General features: G+C 36.2%; 1 protein-coding gene and 1 pseudogene across 1 annotated transcript in view; both read left to right on the top strand.

The window, feature by feature from the left end:
• Positions 1 to 25,028, top strand: part of CNTLN (centlein) — a 341,044-nt gene that overhangs the window by 38,721 nt on the left and 277,295 nt on the right. The gene's annotated exons all lie outside the window — the stretch shown is intronic.
• Positions 1,798 to 2,531, top strand: LOC129557563 (pre-mRNA-splicing regulator WTAP pseudogene; annotated as a pseudogene).

Raw genomic sequence — 25,028 nt, 5'->3', positions numbered from 1 at the left:
ATTCAACAAAAAACTATTAGAATAAACAAATTTTGTAGTGTTGCAGTATACAAAATCAATATACAAAAATCAGTTGTGCTTCTGTATACTAGCAAAGGACTGTCTTAAATCAGCTGTCCTTAAAATATCTTTATAATATCTTTAACATATCTTTATAATATTGTCAGGAAGAATAACTTAGGGATAAACATAATAACAAAGGAGGTAAAAGACTTGTACACTGAAATATCAATGAAAGAAATTTAAAACACAAATAAATGGAACAACATCCTGGGTTCATAGAATATTCATAGTTGAGAAAGCTAAATATTGTTTAAATATCTGTAATACTCAGCAATCTACAGATTTAATGCAGTCCCTATCAAGATCCCAATGTACTTTTCACAATAGAACAATGCTAAAATTCATGTGGAACCAAAAATGAGCCCAAATAGCCACAGCAGTCTTGAGCAAGAAGATCAAAGGTGGAGACATTATATTTCAACATAGAGAATTAAAATCAACTCAAAGTGAATTAAGGATTTAAATTTAAGACCTGAAACTGTAAAACCTCTGGAAGAAAACATAAGGGAAAGCTTCATGATGTTGATCTTGGAAATGACTTCTTTGAAAAATTTTCTGAAAAAATTAGAAATAGAACTAACGTGATTCATCAATCCCACTTCTGTGTATATACCTGAAGGGAATGAAAGCATGATCTCAAACAGATATCTGTACCTTCATGTTCATTGCAGCATTATTCACAGTAGTAAGATCTGGAACCAATACAAATGTTCATTGATGGATGAACAGATAAATAAAAATGTGATTATATATGTATGTGTGTGTGTATTTGTGTATGTGTGTGTGTATATATATATATATATATATATATGTATGCAATGGGATATTATTAAGGTTTAAAAAGAGAAGGAAATCTTGCAGTAACAGCATGGGTGAACCTGGAGAACATTATGCTGAGTAAAATAAGATAGTTGCAGAAGGACAAATACTCCATGATTCGACCTACTTGAAGTATCTGTGATAGTCAAACTCATAGAAACAGGGTAGAACTGTTTTTTGGGGAGGGAGGTCTGTTGGAGAGGCAGAAGTGGGGGAGATCTTGTTCAGTGCGTATTTAGTTCTAGAGATCTCCTGTACAGAATTATACCTGTATTTAACAATACTGTATTGTGCACTTAAAATTCAAGAGGAGAGATTTCATATTACGCTTTCTTACCACAATAAAAAGCTTTTCATACGAAATACATGAGGAGAAACAGACAGTTCCTCATTTTATTAAAGCGATGCATACACACACACACACACACATATATAATCACATTTTTATTTATCTGTTCATCCATCAATGAACATTTGTATTGGTTCCAGATCTTACTACTGTGAATAATGCTGCAATGAACATGAAGGTACAGATACCTGTTTGAGATCATGCTTTCATTCCCTTCAGGTATATACACAGAAGTGGGATTGATGAATAATGTTAGTTCTATTTCTAATTTTTTCAGAAAATTTTTCAAAGAAGTCATTTCCAAGATCAACGTCATGAAACTTTCCCTTACTAAAAGTTGAATTTTATCAACAAAAAGAAATTGCAGAGGTGTGTATCACTTAAGGAAGACATTAATGAGTGGCGAGAAGTACTGTTTTTTATGTCTTTTTATTATTTAAATTACTATGAGTGAAAATGTAACATATATAATTTTGTTAAAAATAGATAAAAATATATGACCATTCTGATTCTGAAAGTGTTGATCTGTTAATTTGAAAATTGTAGGGGGCCTGGCGGGTGGGTCGCCGTGGCCGCGTCCGGGAGGCACTCCCCGTCGAATATAGTTCCATCACCGAGGAGGATGAGTGGAAGTCACAGGATTCAAGATGACCAACGAAGAACCTCTTCCTAAAAAGGTTCGACTGAGCGAAACAGACTTCAAAGTTATGGCACGAGATGAATTAATTCTAAGGTGGAAACAGTATGAAGCATATGTGCAGGCTTTGGAGGGCAAGTACACAGATCTCAACTCTAATGATGTAACTGGCTTAAGGGAATCTGAAGAAAAACTAAAGCAACAGCAGCAAGAATCTGCACGCAGGGAAAACATTCTTGTAATGCGACTTGCAACCAAGGAGCAAGAGATGCAAGAGTGTACTACGCAGATCCAGTACCTCAAGCAAGTCCAGCAGCCTAACGTTGCACAACTGAGATCAACAATGGTGGACCCAGCGATCAACTTGTTATCCCTAAAAATGAAAAGTGAACTGGAACAGACTAAAGACAAACTGGAACAAGCCCAAAATGAACTGAGTGCCTGGAAGTTTACGCCTGATAGGTAAACAAATCATACACTCCAGTCAAGACTTCCCTGACAGTCCCACTGCGAGAAAGCTGTGGTGGGACAGCCACGTACTCGTTTCCACACCAAGACTCAGACTTTTTGAGCCAAAAAGCCACATTCTTATACTATCCAGCTTGTAAAGGTTAATGTAAAACTTACTAGATGAACCTTGTGTTTCAGCTTTTTTCTCTTCCCCCTCCCCTTGCTTCAGAGGCCTGATGCGTCAGACTATTCCGAAGAGGTGGCCACCTCCGAAAAATTCCCCTTCTAGAACATGTAGACACTTGAGAAATGTTTCTGTTTGAAGAATATAGAGGTCTTAAGTCTGTGGCACACTGTGTCTTCGGACAGTTTGGAGGAATGAAAACCTAGAGATTTAAAACCATGAATTGAACATGTAAAATTCCAATAAATGTAAAGATGGAATATGCATTGCTCTTAACCTTGAGCATAGTGACTTAGAGACACTGTATATCAGTTTTGCCAATAAGACTGTGGACTTCGTGATTGTTGTTGAACTTCTGGGTCACACTCAAATGAGGTGAATTTTGCCTTTAAAGGGTTTATTTGCTAAGAACCAACTTAATAGTCACGAGTGAATCAAATAATAGATGTCAGTACAAGTAGGTCATCTATTTAACCATTTCGTTTGGGGCTCTGTATTCCTTGATTGAGCCTTAAATCAGTGTGGTTTTACTCAATGATTTGTTCTTTGAATGGTTGCTAATACTGTAGATAATCTTACGGAGGACTGTACAGACATGAGGGTGTGGTATCAAACTTCAGGTTTTAAACTGTTTGAAGCATTATAAACATTCATTTCACAACTAGATTGTATAAGGATATTGGCTGTGATGAGACTCACTGCGTTATTTTTTTCAGTAGTGAAATTTATTATATCCCCATTCCATTCAACAGGCACATGTTGAAAGAGCATTGTTGGTGTTAATGGGGGAATGTGTTCCTTCATTGTATTTGGGCCTTTTGTCTTGCACTCTTGATATTAAATTAAATGTGCCTTGGAAAAAAAAAGAAAATTGTATATATTAGCATAGCAGATTTTGAGGCCTCTTAGTTTGAAAATTCTTAAGTTACTTGAATAAATATCCTATATTAAGCAGCATTTATTAACCACAAATGTTTATTTTGTTATATTCTGTGCACCATTTGTTATAAACCCCTTTTTCCTGTTTTGGTTTATTTATTTGAAACCTGAGTGGTTTAAAACCTACTTGAATAATGATTATGACTGGGGACACGGAGTGTGGTAAGGCGGGTTATCCGTTCTGAGGTTTTGTGTTGGTTCTACTTAGGGCACTAGTCTTACCAGGAGACCAGATCAGTTTCAGCCATGAGCTATAATAGTAGGAAATTTTGGAAAGTTTGTTCACTGATAGTCTAGCAATCTGTTTTTACATTGACTTTGAATAGTTTTAGACTCTTGAGTAATCCTAAAATGGATGGAGTATGTTGGCAGTCTTATAAATATCCAGGATCTCTTTTGATTGTTTTAGATAATTCCTGGTACATACTTTTGAATCACTGAAATTGCCTCTGACACTGGGTACATGACTTGAAACTAAAAATAAAACTATTTAGAAGGTCTAATTTATGCTTTTATTAGAAGGGAAAAAAAAGCTAGGCCATTTTTGCTTTTCTTAGGTGAGCTTCAAATAACCCTTCTAACTTGAAAGTGTAAAACTTAAAATACATTGTCACTTGTTAGAATTAGTTACCCTGAAAACCAGCTCTTATTTTCTTTATGTAGAAATATAGTGCTTCTGCTTCACTGTTATGTAGAAAGTTGTTAATTAGTGGATATTGAATATTATAATTTTTTTTATTGGAGGCTAGTTATTTTACAATATTGGTTGGTTTTTATAATTTTAACATGGTTTCTTTCTATTGATTAATCGACTGATTTAGCATCACATATTTATGGGATGTTTAGGAAAGGCTCAGCAGTGTACCAGGCACTGTGAATACAGTGATGAACAGGGCAAATATAACCTATTGGTGCATAGAATTGTGGGCAAACCATACTTGTGTCTGCAATATAAGGAATATCAAACTGTATTTAAAATATTTCATATATAATTATATAATTTCTTCAGACTTCTAATAAAGTTCTGATACTGTTGTAGCACAGACTGCTGGTGCTAACCAGCATCTGTACTCTTTTGGGACATCCAGGAAGACTGTATTTCCCAATTTCCCTTGAGTTCTGGTGAATCGGCTGTGTGTGTGGGGGGAGTATACTGGCATATCTTGTTTTATTGCACTTACTTCATTTTTTACCAGTTGATGGTTTGTGGCAACCCTGTGTCCAGCAAGTCTATTGGCAGCATTTTGACGATAGCATTTGCTCATATTTGTTACGGTGATGTGTGATCAGTGATCTTCAATGGTGTCCCAAACTGTGCGTAAGATGGTGAATGTAATTGATAAATGATATATGTGTTCTTACTGGACCTCCCAGGTGCACTAGTGATAAAGAACCCACCTTTCCATGCAGGAGTCGTAACAGACTTGGGTTCGATCCCTGGGTCGGGAAGATCCCCTGGATGAGGACCTGGCAACCCACTGCAGTATTTTTGCCTGGAGAATCTCATGGATAGAGGAGCCTGGCAGGCTACAGTCCATTGGGTTACACAGAGTTGGACAAGACTGAAGTGACTTTGCACGCTCACACACGTATGTGTTCTGACTATCCCTTTGACTGCAGTTCCCTACCTTTCTTCTCCTTGGGCCTCTGTATTCCCTGAAACACAACAATTTTGGAATTAGGCCAATTAAAAACCTTACAGTGGCTGTTTAAATGAAAGGAAGAGTTCCAATTCTCTCACTTTAAATCAAAAACTAGAAATGATAAGTTTAGTGAGGAAGACATGTTGAAAGTTGAAATAGGTCTAAAGCTAGGCCTCTTGTGCTAGTTAGCCAACTTGTGAAAGCAGAATTCTTGAAGTCAATTAAAAGTGCTACTCCAGTGAATGTATGAATGATAAAGCAAAGCAGCCTTATTGCTGAGATGAAGAAAGTTTTAGTGGTCTGATTAGAACATCACAACCAGCCACAACATTCTCTTAGACCAAATTCTAACGCAGATCAAGGCCCTAACTCGCTTCGATTCTGTGAAGCTTGAGAGAGGTTATGAAACTGCAGGAGAAAAGTTTGAAGCTAGTAGTGGACGGTTCATTGAGTTTAAAGGAAGAAGCCACCTCCAGAACATGCAAGGGTAAAGTGAAACAGCAAGTGCTGATGTAGAAGCTGCAGCAAGTTATGGAAGATCTAGCTAAGGTTTTTAATGAAGGCAGCTACGCTAAACAAGGAATTTTCAGTATGGGTGAAACAGCTTTCTATTGGAAGAAGATGCCATCTAGGATTTTGATAGCTCAAGATGGAAAATCAACAGCCTGCTTCAAAGCTTCAAAGGACAGTCTGACTCTTGTTAGGGGTAATGTAGCTGGTGGCTTTAATTTGAAGCCAGTGCACCTTTATTGTTCTTGTTCAATCACCCAGTCGTGTCCAACTCTGCGACCCCGTGGACTGTAGCACGCCAGGCCTCCCTGTCCCTCACCATCTCCTGGAGTTTGCCCAAGTTCATGTCATTGCATTGGTGATGCTGTCCAGCCAAGGAAAACTGCCTTGTCGTGGCAAAGAGACTTGCTTAACTCAGTGAAGCTATGAACCATGATGTACAGGGCTACCCAAGATGGATGGGTCATAGCAGAGAGTTCTGACAAAACATGGTCCACCAGAGGAGGGAATGGCAAACCATCCCAGTATACTTGGTGTGAGAACCTCATGCCATGAGAACTGTATAAAAGGCAGAAAGTGCTCATTTACCATTCCAAAATCCATAAGAATTATGGATTCTGCTGAATTATGCTAGATCTACTAGTTGTACTCTGTAAGTGGAACAGCAAAGTCTGGATGATAGCACATCTGCCTACAACATGGTTTACGAAATGTTTTAAGCCCACTGTTGGGACCAAATGTTTAGAAAAAAAGATTGAAAATATTTCTGCTTAATGACATTGCACCCAGTTACCCAAGAGTTCTGATAGATTTGTACAATGTGATTAATGTTATTTTCATTTGTGGTACACAAAATTCATTCTGAAAATCATGGATTAAGAAGAAACTTTGATTTTCAGGTCTTACTACTTAAGAAATACATTTTGTAAGGCTATAGCTGCCATCGTGATTCCTCTGATGAATCTGGTTCAATTGAAAAACTTATGGAAAGAATTGTATATGGCAACCCACTCCAGTGTTCTTGCCTGGAGAATCCCAGGGACAGGGGAGCCTGGTGGGCTGCCGTCTATGGGGTTGCACAGAGCCGGACATGACTGCAGCGACTTGGGAGCAGCAGCAGTTGATAAAGCAGCAGCAGTAGGGTTTGAGCGAATTGACTCCAGCTTTGAAAGAAGTTCTATTACAGGTAAAATGCTGTCAAACAGCATTTCATGCTACAGAGAAATCTTTCATGAAAGGAAAGCTTGATGAAATCTTTCATGAAAGCTTGATCCATTGAGCAAGCTTCATTGTCATCTTATTTTAAGGAACTGATACAACCACCCAACCTTCAGCAACCACCACCCTGATTAGTTAGCAGACATCAGTATTGGGGCAAGACCCACCACCAGGAAGAAGATTGCAGCAACACATTGAAAGCTCAGATGATGGTTAGGTTAGCATTTTTAGCAATAAATAGTTAAATTATGTACATTTTGACGTAATATTGTACAATTAATAGACTACAGTATAGTTAAAACATAACTTTTATATGCACAGGGAAACCAAAAAAAATCCATGGCTTACTTTATTGTGATGTTTACTTTATTGCATCGTTGGATCCAAACCTATAATATCTCTGAGGTATGCATGTACCACCATCAGGCCTGGCACAATGTAGTCACTTTAAGGCACTCTGCTTTATACCAGCTCTCTTATCTCATCTGCCAGCTGAATGGAGAGGATTTTCAGGACTCAGCACACCCAAAAAATATTCTCAGGAAGCCTAAGTCTCTGAGTGACTCAGTAGATCAGAGCATTCTTCCTCTTGAATCCTTTTCTAACTTTTGCCAGAATAATGTGAAAGAGAAGTAAATGAGTTTAGGTACCTGCTAAGCCATTGAGATCTTGGGGTTGCTTTATTTTAAAACTTGATTCTTTTTCTTTTGAAAATTTTGAAACAATGGTTGTTGTTTTAACATTTTGTAAAATGCATGTCAAACTACCCTTTTTTAAAATTTCTTCTCTTTTATGATTTCTAGTTGGAGATAACTAAGGATAGTTTTCTTTGCTATCATTCACTATGCTGATAGGTCAAAAAATCCATGGGTGTTTTAAGAATCCCAAATGAATGAAATATATCATGGGTGTTAGCTAGAGTGTTATGAAGTATTTAAATAAAATAATTGCAAATGCTTGATGTGTTTAATGCCTTTAAAGTAAATGCTTTTCATAATTATAACAGATACGACTGACTAAGGTTTTTAAATCACTGTTTATTTTATCTTATTGAAAATAGTTGACTTATAATATCATGTTAGTTTCAGGCATACAGCACAGTGATTCCATTATATATATATATATATGTTATTTTTCAGATTCTTTTTCCTTATAGGTTATTAAAAAATATTGAGTATAGTTCCCTGTGCTGTATGGTAGGTCCTGGTTGGTTATCTGTTTTATATACAGTAGTACATGCACTGTTCTTTTTATTTTCTGAATATTATTTAAAATTGACTAAACTTTTAAAACTTAAGAGTGAAGAATTTTATTTAGAAAGTCTGTAATAAAACACATAGTATGTCATACGTAAAACTCTAGAACTTTTAGTTCACTTATTGCTAATTCTATTTATAAATGTACATACACTCCTTAATAAGATATTTGATGTAACAAGTTTTTACATTAAAGCCTCCAACATTGTTGTTGTTGTTTATGACCCCATGGACTGCAGAATGCCAGGCGTCCCTGTCATTCCCTATCTCCTGGAGTTTGCTTAGATTCATGTCCATTGAGTCAGTGATACTATCTAACCATCTCATCCTCTGCTGCCCTCTTTGCCTTTTGCTTTCAGTCTTCCCCAGCATCAGGGTCTTTTCCAATGAGTTGGCTCGTTGCATCAGGTAGCCAAAGTATTGGAGCTTCAGCATCAGTCTTTCCAGTGAATATTCAGGGTTGATTTCCTTGAAGATTGACTGCTTTAATCTTCTTGCTGTCCATGGGACTCTCAAGAGTCTTCTGCAGCACAACAATTTGAAAACATCAATTCTTTGGTACTCAGTCTTCTTTATGGTTAACATCCCTGTATGACTGTTGGAAAAACCATAGATTTGACTATACAGACCTTTGTCAGCAAAGTGATGTGTTCTTTGCTTTTGAATATGCTGTCTAGGTTTGTCATAGCTTTCCTTCCAAGGAGCAAGTGTCTTCGAATTTCATGGCTGCAGTCACTGTCCACAGTGATTTTGGAACCCAATAAAAGAAAATCTGTCATTGCTTCCACATTTTCCCCTTGAAGTGATGAGACCAAATTCCATGATCTTAGTTTTCTGAATGTTGACTTTCAAGCCAGCTTTTTCACTGTCTTCTTCTACCCTCATCAAGAGGCTCTTTAGTTCCTCTTCACTTTCTTCCATTAGAGTGGTATCATCTGCATATCTGAGGTTGTTGATATTTCTCCCTGCAATCTTGATTCCAGCCTGAACTTCATCCAGCCCAGCATTTCATATGATCTATGCTGCATATAATTTAAATAAGCAGAGTGACAGTGTACAGCTTTGTCATACTCCTTTCCCAATTTTGAACCAGTCCTTTGTTTCATGTCCATTGATAACTGTTGCTTCTTGACCTGCATATAGGTTTCTTAGGATACAGGTAAGGTGGTCTGGTATTCCCATATCTTTAAGTATTTTCTGCAATTTGTTGTGATCCACACAGTTAAAGGCTTTGGCATAGTCAATGAAACCGAAGTAGATGTTTTTCTGGAATTCCCTTGCTTTTTCTATGATCTAAAGAATGTTGGTAATTTGATCTCTGGTCCCTTTGCCTTTTCTAAACCCAGCTTGTATATCTGGAAGTTCTTAGTTCATGTACTGCTGCAGCCGAGCTTTAAGGATTTTGAGCATAACCTTACTAGCATGTGAAATGAGTGCAGTTATGTGGTAGTTTGAACATTCTTTGGCATTGCCTTTCTTTGGGATTGTAATGAAATTGGTTTTTGCTCATGTTCTCCCTTTTGTGTCATAAAGTTTAGGGAATAATCTTTGAAAACATGTGGGGAAACTTAAAAATTTTGTAAAGATTTATAGTTGTGGTTTACTGGAGGATTTCTAGAAATTTTTATGGAAAAAAATAATGTCTTCAGCAGAAGTGAGGACTAGTTAGTATTTTTTATTTCTATTGTACTCTCTCTCTGGTTCACTGATTCTTACTCTGCTCTCTTCAGAAGGTTATTGAGCCCATCCACTGAGTTGATTATTTTGGTTTTTATACTTTTCACTTCTAAAATTTTCATTTGGTTCTTCTTTGTATCTTCTGTCTCTTTGCTGAGGCTTCTAGTTTGTTTCTTGTGTCTTTATAATTGCTTGTTAAACCATTTTTATTATGGCTGCTTTAAAATTGTTGAATAATTCTAACATTTCTGTCATTTTGGTTTTAACTTTTATTGATTCCTTTTTATTCAGTTTTATATACTCTTGATATGATGATTGATTTAATTACAACTAGTCATTCAGATGTGATGGACCGTGTGTCTTATTTAAACCTTTTGTTAAGTTTGCTTTCTCTGAAATCACTCCACCAGGGGAAGAAGTGGTGTTTCTTTTCTACTGCCAGGAGAGGTCGGAAGTTCAGGTTCCTGTCTTGATTCATGTTGACACTTGAGGAGTGGAGAGGGCTTCTAATTAGTGCTGAATTGGCTTGGGTTTTACCGTTCTCTCCTATGGCTCCACTGACACATTCTGTTTGGGGGAGCAGTAGTGCCTCTTTAAGGTTCCTTGTGTGGCTTACACTGAGAACATGGGGGGACAGGAGCCTTTGTTGGACAGTGGTGAATGTCCAGCTCTCTGACTCTCTACTACCCACATCTGACACTGCCCCAGTAGGGAAAGGGATGTGGGGAGTCTGACTACACTTTTGCAAGTATTGGAGTCTAGGTTCCCTAGTTGGCCTTTGCTGGTGTGGGTGGTAGTTGAAGCAAGGTGTTTTTTTTTTTTTTTTTTTTGTGGAGAATGATAGGCTGGGGTAGAGTGGTTATTGTGTAAATGTTTTCTTTCTTATTAGGCTATCCCCTTCCTGTTCCGTTTTTGCTAGGACTTTTTCTTACTGACTTCCCTGGTGGCTCAGATGGTAAAGTGTCTGTCTACAGCGCAGGAGACTCGGGTTCGATCCCTGGGTCAGGAAGATCCCATGGAGAAGTAAGTGGCAGCCCACACCAGTACTCTTGCCTGGAAAATCCCATGGATGGAGGAGCCTGGTAGGCTACAGTCCATGGGGTCTCAAAGAGTCAGACACAACTGAGCAACTCCACTTTTTTTACTGCACTCATTGCACAATTTATACTGCATTAGGTCATTGACAATTTTTGCTCCAGGTCTGGGAAATATGAGACAAAAAGAAAATCATAATTTTCTTATCACTGTGTTGTTTCTTAACAATCTTTCTTTCAAGATTCCTAGCCAGTCTGCCTTTTGCCCCACACCACTGGAGTTTTCCTGTGTATTTTATATATAGTGACCATGGGTTTTGGTTGTGTTTTGAGGGAGACAGAAGGAAAAAGTACATTATAGTTCTTTTTTCTAGGGGTGGAAGATGATTATGTTTTTTAAATCTTGTATTTTGACACTAGATTTGGGAGTTAATAGTGCTGATGTTGTTTGGACCCAGTGTTCAAAGTAGGGCTTAAACAGTTGAATAAGTGATGATATTACCCTGTGGGAGAGTGTTGTGTCCTCCTCCTTCCCCTTCCATTGCATAGTAGTCTTTACCGAGTGTGAGTTCTGAATTAAAATAGCATTCTGGTCAGCCTTCTGCTATGCGTTTGCACAGGTGAGAGAGCCTATTTGTCATATCTGCCCTAGAGTGTTTATTCAGTTGAACATAATTAAGTGAAATAAAATGGGAGGGTCCCAACTGGAATACATTCAGCATCTATAAAGTTGATGTAGTTACGCGTAAAGTCAAGGGAAATAGGTCATTGACTATTACATGGGGGTCTTTGTCTTCAAACTATCTTGTCTTCATCTGTGTGTGGGCTGTTGTATCCTAGAATTCTAGCAGTTAAGAGTAGGCCCTCAAATAAGAAAGCTGTGGTACATATACACAATGGAATATTCAGTTCAGTTCAGTTCATTTCAGTCGCTCAGTCGTGTCCGACTCTCCGCGACCCCGTGAATCACAGCACGCCAGGCCTCCCTGTCCATCACCAACTCCCGGAGTTCACTCAAACTCCTGTCCGTTGAGTCAGTGATGCCATCCAGCCATCTCATTCTCTGTCGACCCCTTCTCCTCCCACCCCCAATCCCTCCCAGCATCAGAGTCTTTTCCAGTGAGTCAACTTGTCGCATGAGGTGGCCAAAGTATTGCAGTTTCAGCCTTAGCATCAGTCCTTCCAATGAACACCCAGGATTGATCTCCTTTAGAATGGACTGGTTAGATCTCCTTGCAGTATAAGGGACTCTCAAGAGTCTTCTCCAACACCACAGTTCAAAAGCATCGATTCTTCGGCGATCAGCTTTCTTCACAGTCCAACTCTCACATCCATACATTACTCAGCTATTAAAAAGAATGTATTTGAACAAGTTATAATGAAGTGGATGAAACTGGAGCCTGTTATACAGAGTAAAGTAAGTCAGAAAGAAAAACACCAATACAGTATATTAACGCATATATATGGAATTTAGAAAGATGGTAACAATGACTTGATATGCGAGACAGCAAAAGCAAAATGGATATAAAGAACAGACTTTTGAACTCTGTGGGAGAAGGCGAGGGTGGGATGATTTGAGAGAATAGCATAGAAACATGTATATTACCATATGTGAAATAGATTGGCAGTCCAGGTTCAATGCATGAGACAGGGCGCTCAGGGCTGGTGCACTGGGATGACCCTGATGGATGGGTGGGGAGGGGGTGGGAGGGGGTTCAGGATGGGGAACACATGTACATCCATGGCTGATTCATATCAAACAATGTATGGCAAAAACCACTACAATATTGTAAATTAATTAGCCTCAAACTAAAATAAATTAATTAAAAGAAGAGTAGGCCTTCAAGTACTGCCACTGGGAATCATCATTTAGATTTTTTGTTTGTTTGTTTAGGGGAGTTATATAATAAATTTATAATTAGTAAAACAAATCAAAAAGTTTTAAAAACGCCTGTAAATCTAAGCTGTGTTATCCCTGTGAATGGCAGGCATAACCAGTCTGGAAATATCACTGAGCAGTCTTCATTCTTTTAATAAATTTATAGTATTATAAGGTAACTCAGGAGAATATAAACTGAATCAAAAGAGGTGATGACAAAAACTCGTTAAGTAGGATTGTAGTACCTTCAGTTCAGTTCAGTCGCTCAGTCATGTCCTACTCTTTGCGACCCCATGGACCCCAGCACGCCAGGCCTCCCTGTCCATCACCAACTCCTGGAGTTCACCCAAACTCATGTCCATTGTGTCAGTAATGCCATCTAACCATCTTATCCTCTCGTCCCCTTCTCCTCCCGCCCTCAGTCTTTCCCAGCATCAGGGTCTTTTCCAATGAGTCAGCTCTCCGCATCAGGTGGCCAAAGTATTGGAGTTTCAGCTTCAATATCAGTCCCTCCAATGAACACCCAGGACTGATCTCTTTGAGGATGGACTGGTTGGATCTCCTTGCAGTCCAAGGGACTCTCAAGAGTCTTCTCCAGCACCACAGTTCAAAAGCATCAATTCTTCAGCAATCAGCTTTCTTTACAGTCCAACTCTGTCATCCATACATGACTTTTGGAAAAACCATAGCCTTGACTAGATGGACCTTTGTTGGAAAAGTAATCTCTGCTTTTTAATATGCTGTCTAGTTTGGTCATAACTTTCCTTCCAAGGAGTAAGCGTCTTTTAGTTTCATGGCTGCAGTCACCATCTGCAGTGATTTTGGAGACCAGAAAAATAAAATCAGCCACTGTTTCCCCATCTATATGCTATGAAGTGATGGGACCGGATGCCATGATCTTAATTTTCTGAATGTACTTTACTGTATATTAAACTTTTGAAAACTGTCTTATAGCAATGAAAATTACCTTTTAAACAAATGTTGCTTCTTTTTAAAAAATTAAGAAAAGATAGGTAAATGTTGAAATAAAATCTCAAGCATTAGAAAATATAAACAATTATAGTAACTGTAAAATGTTCGTATGAGACCACGACATAAATATTTGGCCACTCAGTAGCATTGATAAAGCCTTTCTTATTCTTTTCAGTGTCTTTTGTAAATTTTCATGTTATCATCAAAAATAAATGTTTCAAAGGAAAATGAGCTAGATATAATTATATATAAACAATGCTGAGATCAATAGCATTTAAAGTAGTTAAGAAGTAAACTGAACATGAAATACACTTCTGCATATGCTTATTTTAAAATACCTGGAGGCCTTCTTTTATCCCAAAGGCATTTCTAATTTGCATAGCAAAGATAATATTATTTATATTTTCCTTTAATATTCAGATATGTTTATTTTCACCAGAGAAGAAATACACCTAACATGTGAAAGCTGGTATCTAAATCTGTGCTTAAGAATCAGTAAGGTTAAAATAAATAACTTCTGGTTGAAATGGAAAAATAGTGAACTTTCTGAGTTTCACATTGAGGTCATGAAATAATCTGATTTATGATAGCATATGAAAGACAACAAATGATCCCAAATTATCATCTCACACTTTGGATTAAACTGAGTTTGTATAGATACTAATTTGAAAAATAGATTTTTTGAAATATCTTGAAAGTGATAATTTCACCAACAAAATGACTCTTGGAATCTTAAATGAACTTTATTACTTGAAAAATTATCAAGTATATATATGTGTTAGTAAAATTCTTGCTATTTTAGAATTTGAATTTTAACTTATATAAACATGAATATTTATTATAACATTGTATCTTTGTAGTATTCAATAAATTAAAAAAAATTTAGTAGTTAAAAAAGCAGTTAAATGCAGTACTTATGATAAAGATGTCAAAATTTCACTTTATATTTGAAGATACGGTTCTTTTCAAGAGTGAGCAAATTAATGGAGGTAAAAAGTATTATAAAAAGATAGAATGAGATAATCTTCCAGTTGTGCATATGGATAGTTGTGAAGTAGGAAGTAGCTTTGGAATTGTGAATTGTATTGAGGAAGAAGTACAGCCTTACTCTATGACCATGTATACATTTGCCATTGGGATTATAAATTGGCTTCATTAGGAAATAATGAAGTAACTACCGTTTCAGCAGAATGCCAGCCATCATAACTGGTATTGCCAGATTAACCTATTAAACCAAAAATAGCAGTACATATTAATAACTATACTTATAACTGCCCTCGCTGAAGAAGCATATCTTTATTTAGAACGTGATAGGCTCTAAGAGGATCTCTTCGGTGAATATTTGAAATGGTAGAGGAAGGTATCCATATTCTTTTTCAATCTAAAGGTTCTTCAGAATAGTTAAGTGGCTTCAGTCAGAGAGGTAGAGGAAGCTACAAAATGCGTAGAAAGAGCTTTCCTATGCCGTGGAGATTTCACCTTGCTAGGAGAGGATTTCTCTCATCGCTTTGCTTTTTGAAGTATTTTTAATTCTCAGAATAAGTGAAACTTTGTGTTTCCTGAGGGTAATCTGTCTCATCTTGTTGAACCCTGTTTATAATTTTTTCTGTAGATTTTCTATATTCTGTCACGTATATGTGCCCACTGAGTAACTATAATCTCTTTGGGAAAGGTCTTTGTCTTTGATTCCCTGTTGCTTGTGTTCATGCCCAGTTGCTTCAGCCGTGTCTGACTCTTTGCGACCCTGGAGTCAGAGGCTGGACAGGCTCCTCTGTCCGTGGGATTCTCCAGGCAAGAATATTGGAGTAGGTTGCCATGCCCTCCTCCAGAGGATCTTCCCCACCCAGGGATCGACCCGGGTCTCCTGCGTCTTCTGCATTGCAGGTGGATTCTATACTGCTGAGCCACCAGAGAAGCTCCCAAGAGAGTCTTGTAGCAGACCTAATAGGATACATGGTGGTAGGCATTAGGAAGTAGTGAGAACATATATTCGAATTAATTTTGGCTTCCTTAGTTAAGACATCTGTTAACGCTGAGGTTTCCAATCTGTTGTTAAGAATGTTTATTAAATATCTACCTCGTATTTGATTTTGGATTAGAAATCCTAGTCAGGCTATTTTACCAAGTACACTTTAGAAGTGGGTGCTCACTTTCCTTTTGCAGAATTGTAGGTATTATTGGTTCTTTTCCTTATTCGTAGTTTGTATGTGCCCATCATGTGAATTTATTTTGGTTTTACTACCACTTAAAAGACACATTAAACAAAGAATACCTTGTATAATTAGATACTTAATGTGAAATATTATAAAGCATCATTTGATTATCCACATATGGATAGTTCTGATAGTTTCTTTTTATGCATATTTAATATAAATATTACTATCCTTTCTACAATATATTTGATTTCTATATTCTCCACTCTAACTAGATTGTTTACTTAATATTTTATATGCAAACCTAAATTTGATGGAGCAGGGTGCTTTTACTTATAGTTGAGTCTTTGATGTCTGGATTGTTTGGTTCTTTGCATACTACTTTTACTTTGAACTAGTGGCATAATTTCTGACTTCTTATGTTCTAACTGAATTTTCAGAAAGGTCTAGTCATCAAATGGAAGAAACTCAGATATGGATTTACAAACATATGTTTGAATTTTTACTTTGCTGCCTTTTAGCTTTGATTTTTGGTAAGTTTTAAGTTGTTGTTGTTGTTTAGTCACTAAGTCAGGTCCAGCTCTTTTGCAACCTCATGGACTGTTGCCCGCCATACTCCTCTGTCCATGGGATTTGCTAGGCAAGAGTACTGGAATGGGTTGCCATTTTCTCCTCCAGAGGATTTTCCCAACAGGAAGATCCATTTTTCACTGTTAGAAATATTGCTGTGATAAATATATTTGAAAAAAATCTACTTGAAAATCTTGAATTAAGTATTTGAACTTTAAAGAAGCTATACAATATATAGCCAACAGCACTATATATGAGTACCTATTTCATAGCATCCTCACCAGCTTTGTGTAGTTTATTATCATGAGATAGGTGTGTAAAAATGAGCATAAAATAATCTGACAGCACTTCTACATTCAATTTAAATATTAAAACCTTATATATGTATAATTGTCATTTTTTGGCACTTTCCAAATATTAATTTTACTTTCTCTATATATACTTTTATACCTAAAGACATGCTTTTCTTTGAAAAGTGTAATGTTGTTTACAGTTTTATTGAGATGTAATTTTATGTTTACAAAAATGTAAGCGTTGTATAAATTTAAGATGACAACATGATGTTTTGACACGTATAGATTGCTAAATGTTTGCAATCAAGCTAATTAACATATCTATTACTTCTCATAGTTACCTTTTTTATGTGTGTTTTGGCTACTTAAGATCTACTCTTTAAATTTCAAGTATATTATATTAATCACTATAGTCACCAAGCTATACGTTATATCTCCAGAACTTACTCATCTTACATAACCAAAATATTGTGTCCCTTGAACAACATCTCTTCAGTTCTCCCTTCCCCTAAAGCCTGGCAACCACCATTTTACTTTCTGCTTTTATGAGTTTGACTTTTTCAGATTCCACATATGAGTCAGATCACAAAGTATTTGTCTTTCCGTGTCTGATTAATTTTAAGTATCATATTGCCCTCCAGGTTCATTCATGTTGTCACAAATGGAAGTATTTCCTTCTATTTTAAGGCTGAATAACATTCCATTATATGTTTATAATTTTATTTATCTCTTCGTCCATTGATGGGCAATTAGGTTGTTACCATATCTTGCCTATTGTGAATAATGTTACTGTGAATGTGATTGTGTAGATAATTAACTCTTCAGGATCCAACTTTCTTTCCCTTTGAATATGTACATGGAAGCAGAGTTACTGAATCACGCAGTAGTTCTATTTTAATTGTGTGAGGAACCTCCATACTGTTTTCCATAATGGCTGTACCAGTTTATGTTCCCATCTGAGAATGTACAAGGGTTCTCTTTTTTTCCCACTTTCTCATCAGCACTTGTTATCACTTGTCTTTTGATGATAGCTAACAGTTTGGAGTGATAATTCATTTGATTTTGATTTGCATTTCCCTGATGGTTAGTGAACATCTTTTCATGTACCTATAGGCCATTTATATATGCTCTTTGGAAAAATGTCTATTCAGATTTTCTGCCCATTTTAAAAATCAGATTTTTTTGTTGTTGTGTTATGTATTTTAGGTATTAGCCTCTTATAAGATTTATGATCTGCAAATATTTTTGCTGTTTTGTAGGTTGCATTTTCATTCTGTTGATTGTTTCTTTTGCTGTGCTTTTTAGTTTATTTTAGTGCTTTTTAGTTTGATTTAGTCCCACTTTTTGATTTTTGCCTGTTTTTGTGCTTTCAGTGTAATAGCAAAAAAAAGTGTTCTCAAGAGCATTGTTAAGTTTTCTCAAATTTTCTTCTAGGAGTTTTACACTTTCAATTTTTTATGTTTTAAGTTTTTAATCAACTTTAATTCTTGTGAGTGGTGTAGATAGGGGTCCAAATTCATTCTTCTACTGTGGTTATTTAGTTTTCCCCAAAACATTTACCAGTGAGAACTTCTTTTTCCCATTGAGTATTCATGGCTCCCAATTAAAATGTTTCTTGACTATGTATGTGAAGGTTTATTTCTGAGCTCTTGATTATATTCCATTGATTTATGTGTCTGTTTTTATGCCAGTACCATATTATTTTGGTTACTGTAGATTTGATATGTAGTTTGAAATTGCAAAATGTGATGCCTCCAGTCTTTTTCTTCTTTCTCAATATTGCATTGGCTATTAGGGATCTTTAATGGTTCCACAAATATTTCAGGATTGTTTGTGTTATTTCTGTGAAGATTGCCTAGAATTTTTATAGAGATTGCATTGAATATATAGATGGCTTTATGTACTATGAATATTTTAGTAATATTATTTATTACATTTCTTGAACATGGAGTATCTTTCATTTGTTTGTATCTTTTTCAGTTTCTTTCATCAAAGTCTTGTAGTTTTCAGTGTACAGGTGCTTTTACCTTCTTATTTCTAATTTTTTATTGTTTTTGCTGCTGTTAGGAATGAGATTGTTTTCTTCCTTAAAAATTATTTATTTAAATGGAGGCTAATTGCTTTACAATATTGTGGTGGTTTTTGCCATACATTTACATGAATCAGCCACAGGGACACATGTGTCCCCCATCCTGAACCTCCTTCCCACCTCCCTCCCCACCCTATCCCTCTGGGTTGTCCCCGAGCACTGGCTTTGAGTGCCCTGCTTCATGCATCAAACTTGCACTGGTCATCTGTTTTACATATGGTAATATACATGTTTCAATGCTATTGTCTCAAATCCTCCCACCCTCGGCTTCTCCCACAGAGTACAAAAGTCTGTTCTTTACATCTGTGTCTCTTTTGTCTTGCATAAGACACACAGATGTAATTTTGTCTTGCATATAGGGTCATTGTTACTGTCTTTCTAAGTTAATATACTGCATTGGTGTTTCTCTTTCTGACTTACTTCACTCTGTATAATAGGCTCCAGTTTCATCTACCTCATTAGAACTGACTCAAATGCATTCTTTTTTATAGCTGAGTAATATTCCATTGTATATATGTATAATAACTTCCTTATCTGTTCATCTGCTGAAGGAAATCTAGGTTACTTCCATGTTCTAGCTATTGTAAACAGTGCTGCAGTGAACATTGGGGTACATGTGTCTCTTTCATTTCTGGTTTCCTCGGTGTGTATGCCCAGCACTTTATTTCTTTTTAAATGTTTCATTGTTAGTGTATAGAAACACACTTACTTCTTTATGTTGATTTTTGTGCACTGCAACTTTATTGAACTGATTGATTAGTTCTGCTAGTGTTCTGGTGGAGTCTTTAGGATTTTCTGTATGTGAGATCATATGATTGAAAATGAAAAACAGTTTTACTTCTTTTCTGATTTGGGCACCTTTTGTTTCTTTTTCTTGCCTGATTACTCTGCCTAGGATCACCAGTACCATGTGATAAGGCATTATTTCAGTTGTGTCCTACTTTGTGCAACTCTATGGACTGTAGCCTGCCCAGGTTCCTCGGTCCATGGGATTCTCCAGGCAAGAATACTGGAGTGGGTTGTCATTTCCTTCTACAGGGGACATTCCCAAACCAGGGATTGAACCCATGTCTCTTATGTCTAACCTGCCTTGACAGGCGGGTTCTTTACTACTAGCGCCACCTGGGAAGGCCACCAGTATCTTGCTAAATATTAATAAAAGTAATGACAGTGAATATCTTTGTCTTATTCCTGATTTTAGATGGAAAGCTTTCAAATGTTAACTGTTTAGTATTATTTTAGCTATGGATTCATCATATATATCTTTTATTATGTTGAAGTATATTCTATTTATACTCAATTTGTTGAGTGTTTTTTTATCATAAAAGGATGTTTTATTTTGTGAAATTCCTTTTCTGCATCTACTGAGATGATCATATATGAGTTTTATTCTTTAATTCTGTTAATGTGGTGTTTCACATTTGTTAATTTGAATATATTGAACCATCTTTGTGTACCTGGGATAACTCTCACTTTATCTTGTTGTATGGTCCTTTTAATGTGCTGTTAAATTCAGTTTGCCATAATGTTGAACCAAGGTCCGTCTAGTCAAGGCTATGGTTTTTCCCGTGGTCATGTATGGATGTGAGAGTTGGACTGTGAAGAAAGCTTATCGCCAAAGAATTGATGCTTTTGAACTGTGGTGCTGGAGAAGACTCTTGAGAGTCCCTTGGACTGCAAGGAGATCCAACCAGTCCATTCTAAAGGAGATCAACCCTGGGTTTTCATTGGAAGGACTGATGCTAAAGCTGAAACTGCAATACTTTGGCCACCTCATGCGACGAGTTGACTCACTGGAAAAGACTCTGATGCTGGGAGGGATTAGGGGTGGGAGGAGACGGGGACGACGGAGAATGAGATGGCTGATGGCATCACCGACTTTATGGACATGAGTTTGCGTGAACTCCGGGAGTTGGTGATGGACAGGGAGGCCTGGCGTGCTGTGATTCATGGGGTCGCAAAGAGTCAGACACGACTGAGCGACTGAACTGAACTGAACTGAGGACTTTTACACCTTGTGTTTATCAGGAATTTTGGTCTTCAGTTTTCTTGTAGTTCTCTGGCCGGGTTTTGCTATCAAGATAATGGGGGTGTGGAAAATGAGTGTAAAGGTGGTTTTTTCCTTGACTATTTTGGAAGAGTTTAAGAAGGATGGCATTAATTCATTTTTTAGATGTTTGGTAGAAATGACCAGTAAACTATTGGAATTTCAGATTCCTCCTTTTCAGATTTTCTCTTTCTTCATGATTAGGTCTTGGTAGGCTCTTTCCTCAAATTTATTCAATCTCTTCTGTGTTATCTAATTTGTTCGCAAATCATTCTTTATAGTAATCTCTTAACTATGCTTTGTATTTCTGTTGTATCTTTTGTACTGTCTTATTTCATTTATAGTTTTGGGTCTTCTCTCATTTTGCTTGCTAAAGGTTTGTCAATTTTGTTTATCAATAAATCAACTCAATTTCATAGATAATTTTTCTTTCTTTTAGTCCCTACTTGTTTCATTTATTTCTGCTCTATTTTTTATTAATTCCTTCCTTCTTCTATTTTTGGCTTCAGTTCAGTTCAGCCTATTTTTTTTTAAGTTCTTTGAAGTGTAAAGTTAGGTTGTTTGAGATCTTTCTTTTTCTTAATGTAGGCATTTCTTGCTATAGTTTTTTCTCTTAGAATTGTTCTTATTATTCCACAGAGTTTTAAAGTACTTTTTCATTGGTATAAAGTTATTTTTTAGTTTTTGTTGTCCAAAAGTGTGTTATTTAATTTCCACATATCTGAGAGTCTCCATTTCCTCCTGTTACTGAATTCTGATTTCATGGCATTGTGGTTGTGTGGCTATTTGATGTGATTTCAGTCTTCTTAAACTTGTAAAGCTTGTATTATGGATCAGCATATGATCTATACAATAATTATATGAGACTACAAAATCCCACTGACATCAATGGATATATCAACCAGACAAAAAATTAAATAAGGCAACAGAATCCTATGTGGCACTGTAGGCCAGTTGGACTAAATTGATATTTACAGGACAGTGTATCCAAGAAAAATTAGAATAGACATTCTTTTCACCCATGTATGTAATGTAATGTTCTCAAGGACAGTCAATATAATAGGTCACAAAACAAGCCTCAACAAACTTTAAAGTGTAGAAGTTATTTAAGCCTATTTTCTGACCACAGCTCTATGAAACTAGAATTCAACCACAGAAAGAAAAATGGAAAAAGTATGAACACATGGAGGCTAAACATTGTGCTATTAAAAAAACCAATGGGTCAACAATAAAATCAAAGAAGAAATCAAAATACCTCAAGACAATGAAAAATAAAAACACAACCTTATAAAATATTGGGGATCCAACATAGCAGTTCTAAGTGGAAGTTCACAGTGATAAGGCCTTCCTCAATAAATAAAAATCTCAAGTAAATGATTTAACTTGACACCTAAAAGAATTGGGAAAAAAAGTTCACCCAAGAGGTAGCAGAGGGAGGGAAGTAATAAAGATTAAGGAAGAAATAAAATAGAGATCAAGTAAATAATAGTTCTGATCAATAAAATCAAGAACTGACTTTTTTGAAAAAGAAGGCAACAAATCTCTAGCCAGGCCTTATGAAGAAGAAAATAGAGAAGGCCGAAATGAACAAAATAAGTGAAAGAGGAAATGTAGCAACTGATACCAGAGGGAAAAAAAATTCTAGGAGACTCTCTCTGCTCTGCTCTCTGCTAAGTCACTTCAGTCATGTCCGACTCTGTGCGACCCCATAGACAGAAGCCCACCAGGCTCCCCCGTCCCTGGGATTCTCCAGGCAAGAACACTGGGGTGGGTTGCCATTTCCTTCTCCAATGCACGAAAGTGAAAAGTGAAAGTGAAGTCATTCAGTCGTGTCCGACCCTTAGCGACCCCATGGACTGCCGCCTACCAGGCTCCTCCATCCATGGGATTTTCTAGGCAAGAGTACTGGAGTGGCTTTCCATTGCCTTCTCCGTCTAGGAGACTACTATGAACAATTACATCAATTAAATGGACAACTTAGAAGAAATAGTTAAGTTTCTGAATACATAACTGCAAAAGCTGAGTAAATAAAAAGCTGACAACTCAAATAGACTGATTACTCTGTATGAAAGAGAATCTGTTACAAAACAAAACTACCTACAAACAAAAGTCCAACACCAAATGACTTCACTGGAAATTTCTACCAAACATATAAGGAGTTTATACCTGTCTTTCTTAAAATATACCTAGAAATTGAAGTGGAGTGAATATTTCCAAATTTGTTCTATGAAGCCAACATCATACTGATATCAAAATCACAAAAAGCCACTATAAAGAAAATTATAGGCAAGAACTCTGATGAATATAAATGAAAAAATTCTCAACAAAATATTAGAAGCTAAATCCAACAGTACATAAAAAGGATCATACACCATGATTAAGTTGGATTCATTTCAGGGTCTCAAGGATGGTTCAACATATGTAAATTAACCAGTGTTGACAACAGGAAAGACAAAAGCTACATGTTCATCTCAACAGATGAAGAGAAAGTATTTGACAAAATAGGACATCTCTTCATGTTGATAAAAATCACCAAAATGGGTTTTGAGGGAGCATATTTCAACCTAATAAAACTATTTTTGATAAATCCACAGCCAACGTAATACTAAAGGAGGAAAAGATAAAAGCCTCCCTGCTAAATTCAGGAACAAGCCAAGAATGTCTACTCTCACCATTTGTATTTAACATATCCTACCCATAGGATTCAGCCAATAAGAATAAAAATGTTCTGATTGGAAGGGAGGATATAACATTGTCTGTATTTGCAGATGACTTGACACTCTATGTAGAAGATACTAAAATCTCCACAACGAAGTATTAGGACTAATAAATGAATTGGGCAGAGTAGCAGAATTCAAGATTAATATACAGAAATACATTTCTTTATACAAACAACGAAATATCAAAATGAGCAAGTAAATAATCCTGTTAAAAATCAGTTCAAAAAATAAAATGTATATGAATAATCTTAACCAATGAGATTAAAAAGCTGTTTGCTGAAAACTATAAAACATTGGTAAAGGAAATTGAAGTTGATTTAAAGAAATGGAAAAAGATCCCATTATTTTTTTTTTTTTTGATTTGGAAGAATTAATGTTGTTAAAGGGGCCATAATATCCAAAACAGTCTACAGATTTAATATAACCCATATTGAAATACTCTTGACTTTTTCACAGAAGTAGAACAAATAATTTGAAGATTTATTATGGAACCATAAAAGCCCCAGAATTGTCAAGGCAGTCCTGAGGAAAAAGAACAATGTGGAGCATAACCCTTCTAGACTTCAGGTAACACTGCAAAGCTATAGTAATCAATACAGCATTATATTGGCACAAAGAGAGACATATACACTAATGGAATAGAACAGAAATCCCAGAAATAAACCACACACCTCTGGTCAATTAATCTTTGACAAAGGAGGCAAGTATATATAATGGAGAAAAGATAGTCTTTTCAACCAGTGTTGTTGGGAAAACTGGACAGCCACACATATATCAATGTAGCTAGAATACTCCCTCATACCATGTACAAAAGTAAACTAAAAATGTTTTAAAGACTTAAATATAAGACATGACACTATAAAACTCCTAGAAGGGAATATAGGCAAAACAGTCTTTTGACATAAATCATAGCAATATTTTATTGTTTCAGTCTCACAAGGGAAAACGAATAAAAGCAAAAATAAACAAATGGGACCTAATCAAACTTATGAGCATTTGCATAGTAAAGAAAATTATCAACAGAATGAAAAGGCAGCCTGTGGACTGGGAGTAAATATTTACTAATGATGTAACTGACAAACAATTCTAAAATGTATAAAGAGCTCATAGAACTCAACATCTACAAAAAAAGAAAAAAACAAACAACCCAATCAAAATATGGGTGGAAGTTCTAAATAGATATTTGTCCAAAGAAAACATACAGATAGCCAACAGGCTAATGAAAAGTTGTTCAACATTGCTAATTATTAGAGAAATGAAAATCAAATGGGGTATCACCTCACTCTAATCAGAATGGGTATTACCAAAAAGTTTGCAAATAATAAAAGTTAAAGAAGGTGTGGAGAAGAGGGAACTCTCCTACACTGTTGGTGGGAATTTAAATTGATATAGCTGCTATGGAAAACAGTATGGAGGTTTCTTACTGAACTAAAAATATAGTTACTATATGGTCCAGCAATATTACTTCTGGACATCTATCTGAAAACACGAAATCTGCAATTTGAAAGGGTACATGCACCACCAAT

The sequence above is a fragment of the Moschus berezovskii genome, chromosome 7 (genome assembly GCF_049115385.1).
Source record: "Moschus berezovskii isolate FMDL1 chromosome 7, NW_MosBer_1.0, whole genome shotgun sequence".
Taxonomy (NCBI): domain Eukaryota; kingdom Metazoa; phylum Chordata; class Mammalia; order Artiodactyla; family Moschidae; genus Moschus; species Moschus berezovskii.
Note: the sequence above shows the minus strand (reverse complement) of the source record. Positions and strands in the feature narration are given on the sequence as shown.